The sequence below is a fragment of the Taudactylus pleione genome, unplaced genomic scaffold (assembly GCF_031769625.1).
Source record: "Taudactylus pleione unplaced genomic scaffold, aTauple2 ptg000199l, whole genome shotgun sequence".
In the NCBI taxonomy this organism is placed as follows: domain Eukaryota; kingdom Metazoa; phylum Chordata; class Amphibia; order Anura; family Myobatrachidae; genus Taudactylus; species Taudactylus pleione.
This window is the reverse complement of record NW_028284601.1, coordinates 6,847,832-6,853,831: the sequence shown is the minus strand read 5'-3', so window position 1 is coordinate 6,853,831 and position 6,000 is coordinate 6,847,832. Positions and strand designations below refer to the sequence as shown.

Here is a 6,000-nt window from a genome sequence, read left to right as displayed (position 1 = left end):
ACGGCACCCCCAAAGGGCCGCAACCTGTCATTCAGGCTTCAGCATCCGGGCACTGCGAGAGATCACGCAGAAGGAGAACTGCACAAGCTCAGTACAGATCCTGCGCACGCGCAAATCTACAAACATCGGAGTTGTACATAAACCGTCGTGTTTGCATACAACTCTGAATCAAGCCCCAAGTTTATAACATCACATAAATATACTATTACATTGTCTTCTCTACATAATGATGCTAATTGCACAAATGGAACATGGTCAAGGTTCATGTTAGCTCACAATCTAAAGGACTGGGGGCCTGATTCAGAGCCGGACGCTATTTGCGCTCGCTCGTTCAGAAAAAGGGGCCGGCTATTTAAATTGAGTGCTCGCTCTTTGCGGTCTGTTGATGCCTCTATGAGCGAGCGAACGAAACATGCGCTCGCTATTTTGTAAAGACGCCCCCTGGCCGCTCGCATCCTACATCATCTCCGCTATTTATTAGATTAATCGAGTAAATCGAAAGGCGTCTGAACTGCTCGCAGTGGTTGGATTTTCCTACCGCAAACATGCGAACAGTTCAGGCTAAGAAACAACCAAGTGACGTGGTCGATGACGCTGCTTTGTTAATTATGCACACCCTTAAAACGCCCATTTTGACCGTTTGGAACGCCTGCGTTTGGATCTCCACTCCCCGTTTTCAAGCACCTTCCCCTGTTACCACCCACAAACGCCTCATCCTGTCACTCAAATTAGCAGGCATTCGCTATTTTGCGAGCGCTCGATTTCCGATCGCAATGACTGGTTGGCGCATGCGCATTATGAAACATACACATGCGCAGTTGTGCGAACATCGCTCGGAGCGAACGAGCGGCCGCTTACGAGCGGCTCTGAATCAGGCCCTGTGGTCCTGATTCAGAGACGGACGCTGATGCGATCACAGCCACGATTTTGCGTGGACTGCAGTTGCAAAAATATGCTAACAATTCCAAAGCTTACTTCAGCATAACGACGCCCACTGCTGGCTTCTCATATCCATCCGACGTTGCGTGCCAACGTAAATATCGGTAACATCAACGCACAACGACCAGCCATGCAGCACTTGCGGCAAATTGTAGCAAATACAGCGTCTTCCCTGACACGCAGAGCACTCATGCTGCTTAGATCGCACTGGCTAATTTATGTAACGGTGTCTACATGGTAAGACACGCCTGCGTTTTTCAAAAAACCCCACCCTGCTACCTCCCCCAAACCTGGACTACCTGTCACTCACTTTGTGAATGGGTTCCCTGAGCGTGCGGAATCGCAGGAAAATCGCAGCGCGTATGCTGTGCGACTGCGACGCAATGCGCAATCGAAAAAATAAAAACGCTCAATCTATATAAAAAATCTGCACTGCATCCATCTCTGATTCACGCCGTGTGGCATCACAATGTGCGCTGTGTTTTGCAGCTTAGTAAATTACCTTTATGTGTAATGAAAATCATTTAGACTGCTCTCAAAAGCTTTTACATTTGTTATTATTAGGATGTACACAATCTATAGAGATGTATTTAATATAATTGTACCAAATCACAGACTTTTTTTTTTTTTAATACTGCAATATATTGCTAAAAAATAAACCTAGTTTGCAGTGTTTGCACCAGAGTTTACTTGGGGATATCAAAGGTGTCTGTGTGCTAAAATGTCATTTAGTCATAATATTGAAGTGTTGCCTGAGGTTAAAAGTATTTGCAAAAAAATTGCCTAATTGCACTTTTGGTGAACTGCTGTTAACCCTTATACATGAATATGACATTTCTAAATCAGGTTTATACTTTAATAGCATAACACATATTACACAATAGGACATGTTAGGACATATGCAGTGAAGAAGCGAGGTGACTTCCATCGTCTAGGGTTGTCACAGGCACTGTGATCTAGCATAGAGAGAGGCTCTGAATTTATATATGTTATCGCACCAAAGCTGCGCCCATCCTAGCTCTCTGTCACAGAGACGATGCTATGCCATTCAAATCCAACCAATGGTTACTTACAAACAAACCCTCTGCACCTCCCCCTTGATTAATTATTACACAAGGTGGTCAATCACTTTCAACACGCCCAATCGGCCAGCAGGGTGGCCAGCAAAAGCCCACCCACTTCTCCCGAGCCTAAGCCAATCAGAAGAAGTTGTTGCCTCTCTGGCAGAACCAGTTTATAATGGTTCTTGCTAGGACCCCTGCTTTAGGTGGCTTCTTCATTGCCTGTGCAGATTACCACAAATAGGTCCTTATATTCTGGAAATTGAAGGGATTGAAATCTCGAGTCAGTGTAGCAATATAATACAAGCAGGATGTGAACAGACTTTAACTATAGAATAACAGTGAATACATAACATATACTAAACACACACAGATATACAGCATTGTGCAACGGTTTACAAATAACGATAACAGTAATAATTCAGCATGGCAGGAGAGATTGGCACATTATATAATAATAATAATAATAAATAATAAAAATGTATAATAAAAATAATCTCAGTAGTAATAAAAATGGCATTCACTCAGGATAAAGACATATAAACTAGGACACATAAATTGGTTATTTGTGAGAACTATACAACCTATTAAAACCTATACAATACATTTGCAACAAAGTTCTGCATAAACTGGATACACCCTGTATACAGTTTTAGGGGCAGGTTTAATTAATACCCCTTTTCCACCAAAATTCCGGGTCTGACCCGGAGATGGAACAGGATCCTATCCGGATCAGACCCGGAATTTAGCCGGTGCCGACTCGGGATATTTCCGAGTCGGCACCGCTCACACCGCAGTCGGGTCTGCATAGACCCGGCTTTTCCGGCGTGAAAGTGGACGCTTGGAGATGACGTCATCTCCAAGCGTCACTGAAGCCGGACCAATCAGCCAGCTTGCAGCGCACTGCAGGTCATCAAGACCCGGAGTGCGCTGTACACACAGCAGGGTTTCAATGGTTACTCCCATGTTAAACCCTGCTATTTACCTGGTTGGATTGCCGGGTCACACGACCCGGCGATCCAACCCTCACCCCTTTTACACCAGGAGCTGCCCGGGTTAACTCTGCAATAACCCGGGTTTTAGCTCCGGTGTAAAAGGGGTATAAGTGTGAGGTGCTTTTGGTGATGTGCGGCTGCTCGCATTGCGAGTAATTACTGGAAGTAAAACCCTGTTAGTTTTTGCTGGCACTTCTATGTGTTGCCAGAAAAAAACGTGCGTGGTTATCCTGGGCGGATTATCCGCGTTGTATCAGTAACAAGCCACTGCAGCAATAGTACAGCCTACATGCTGTATGTGAGCCAGATTTATATTTAGGCTTTCCAAAATGTGGAAACTACAAAACAAAAAAGGATGCGTGTGAGACCCAGGGGGTACATTTACTAAGTAGTTTACAAAAACGTCTGCTTCTCGCCATTTTTAAGCAGGAAATTAACAAAAAAAAACGGCAATACAAAACACAACTAACAAACCGCCACATTTACCCCCTAAACTTCTGTTAGGGCATAAAATGCAGTCTGTGCTTTGTTTTATGTCTCAAATAACATAAGATAAAAATCCTTCTATCGATCCTGCTAATTTGGGTTCTTCGGGAGCCTGAATCGATCAAACAGATACGATCGATCGATTGATATCTCTTTAAGTCGGGGCCCCTATCAATTACACACATTTTGTGGGTGATTTAAACCAGGTGAAATGGAGACTTGAAGTCAGCCAGCTACAGAACCTTGCAACTGAATATATATATATATATATATATATATATGTGTGTATATATAAAATTAGATTTGCTATATATAAAAATATTTGCTCTGCTACAACTTTACTTTCAAATAACGCGCAATGTAATCTGTTACTAAATAAATGTTATCACTTGATGAGAAGATGCCTGGAGAGTGCTGGTTACTGAGTCTCATTACATACTGCAGTTTACGTTCTCGTCCCTTTAATTGACATTTTGCATATAGTTCCAGCCGGGGAACTCTCAGACACGGACTATCTAATAGCATTGGGTAAGGCAGTGTCTCCCCTAACTATAAACTCAGTATGTCCCAGAGACTAGTGTGTGTCAGTAAGTGACTGCAGCTAGGAGGGAAAGGTATGGGGGCTATTTGCATGCAAATGTGATGTGAGAGCAGCGAGCGAGCAGGCTCCCCCGGCCCTTCCTCTCTGGGTGGATTCCATTGTGTGGTAGGAGGAGAGAGCTGGGAGGGGACAGATGAGTGGGAAGTAAATAATAAAATAAATAATCCTCTGCGCTCACTTTTTTTATTCTTAAAAAAAAGTTACATTATTATTCTATATTTTTTCTGTTTGCCCTGAGTGTATGGGGCTATAGGGGGAGGGGTGCGCCCCTCTGCTGCACAGGAGGCTGCCGGCTGGGATCAGGCTTTGCACTAACCCTCTATGTGTCTAGGCCACTTGGGTCCTGCATTGAGAGCCCGTGCTGGGATGACTTGGAGACCCCGGGCCGACTGCTGCTCAAACACCGCGGTGAGTTTGTTACAATTGTAGCAATTTCTCTTTAAATCTGTATAAGTCTGCCTTACCTGCACCCTCACCACCGGGGATGGGGAAAGAGGGGGAGCACCCAGCCCCCCCATGCACCCAACACCAGCCCTCTCTTTCCCCCCCTGCTCTCCTGCATCTCACCCCCCTCTCTCTCTCCATCTCAGATCAGGGGCTCTCCCTGTCACGTCTGCAGGATGGAAGGGGCTTTGCATGGAAGGGGATGCAGGATGGCCGGGGCCCCCCCCCACTGGATGTACGGGGGTGCTCTCTCCCTCTGGGAGTGTGTCCTCTTGTCTGTGGCCTTGTTATTAACGCCGACTCTGTGCATTGCAAACACATCACCCTGACTATACACACACAGACACAGATTGGGCACAGGGGCCCATTTGCTGTGATTGCATTGACACTTGGCATTGCACTGTTCTCAGAGATTCTGTGAGTAATGGTAGAGGAGAGGTCCTTACTGGAAACACATCACCATGGAGAGATATATATATATAAAGAGAGGGGGGGGGGTTATTATTGGGTAATGTTGGCACAGGGGGCCCACTGCTGTGATTGCATTGGCGCTTGGCTTTGCGCTGTACCCAGAGATCCTGTGTGATGGAAGAGGAGAGGTCCCTTCTGCACTCACTGCAAACCCATCAGCATGACTGTATAAAGCCACATAAAGCTCTGTATTGGGTACCAGTGGCATAATTGACCCATTGCTGTGATTGCACTGGCATTTGGCATTGCACTGTACCCAGAGATCCTAGGTGATGGAAGAGGAGAGGTCCCCTCTGCACTTGCTGCAAACACTCTCATTACTTTTTGTTTTCAGATTGTTGCACAGTGATCCTGTTTTTAACTCTTTAATTTGAATAAAACCGTGGCGGGGAAAATGCAAGGTGGAGGCGCTGCATACACGGGTTAAGGGGCTGGGGGGTTTCCCTGTTACCCCCATCACTTTCTGATCACCTGTCTGGTATGGGGGCTGGAGAGATAGCCCAGGGTCTTTGGTCTCGGTGTGATAGCGGTTCTTTTACATGTCATATCGATGTATTTGTTGCCGTCATCAGCATCACAGCCAGTTACTGAGTGTGAGGAAATTATACTAAAAATAGAATCAGAAATAAAATAAAAAGCTAATGCACTATTAAGGTGAAGTGCCATTTATAGGAAGAGAATCAATCTATTTCCCTTTTGAGTTGCATCAAAATGATTTTCTTTTAGATGAAAGTGTGTGGTTTTCGTATCTGTTATAAACCGCTATGCTATCGTTTTGTTGTTGTGGCCTACTGTGATTCTCTTGTATTTTTGTGTGTTGATAGCATAAAAACTCAGGCTGCCCCATTCTTCCTTCTGTTTCACTTTCATGTACATTCATTACTGAACGTTGTTACAGTATATGTTGGCACTCTGTCACTAAGGCAAATAATGATAAAACTATATCACTGGTATATTAAGGTGAGTGTATGAGGATTGCGAGTTGGGGGTGTTGTGACAATTG

At 44.9% G+C, this 6,000-nt stretch overlaps 1 protein-coding gene across 5 annotated transcripts in view; it reads left to right on the top strand.

The window, feature by feature from the left end:
• Window positions 1–3,920: 3,920 nt before the first annotated feature.
• Window positions 3,921–6,000, top strand: part of BICRA (BRD4 interacting chromatin remodeling complex associated protein) — an 80,608-nt gene continuing 78,528 nt past the window's right edge. For 2 of the 5 annotated variants that reach the window (XM_088477076.1, XM_088477078.1), the window contains exons 1-2: window positions 3,921–4,009; window positions 4,414–4,490. The gene's annotated coding sequence lies outside the window, so the exon portion shown is untranslated. Of the gene's footprint in view, window positions 4,010–4,114; window positions 4,491–6,000 lie in introns of those variants that run through there. The other 3 variants (XM_088477075.1, XM_088477077.1, XM_088477079.1) reach the window with 2 other exon arrangements.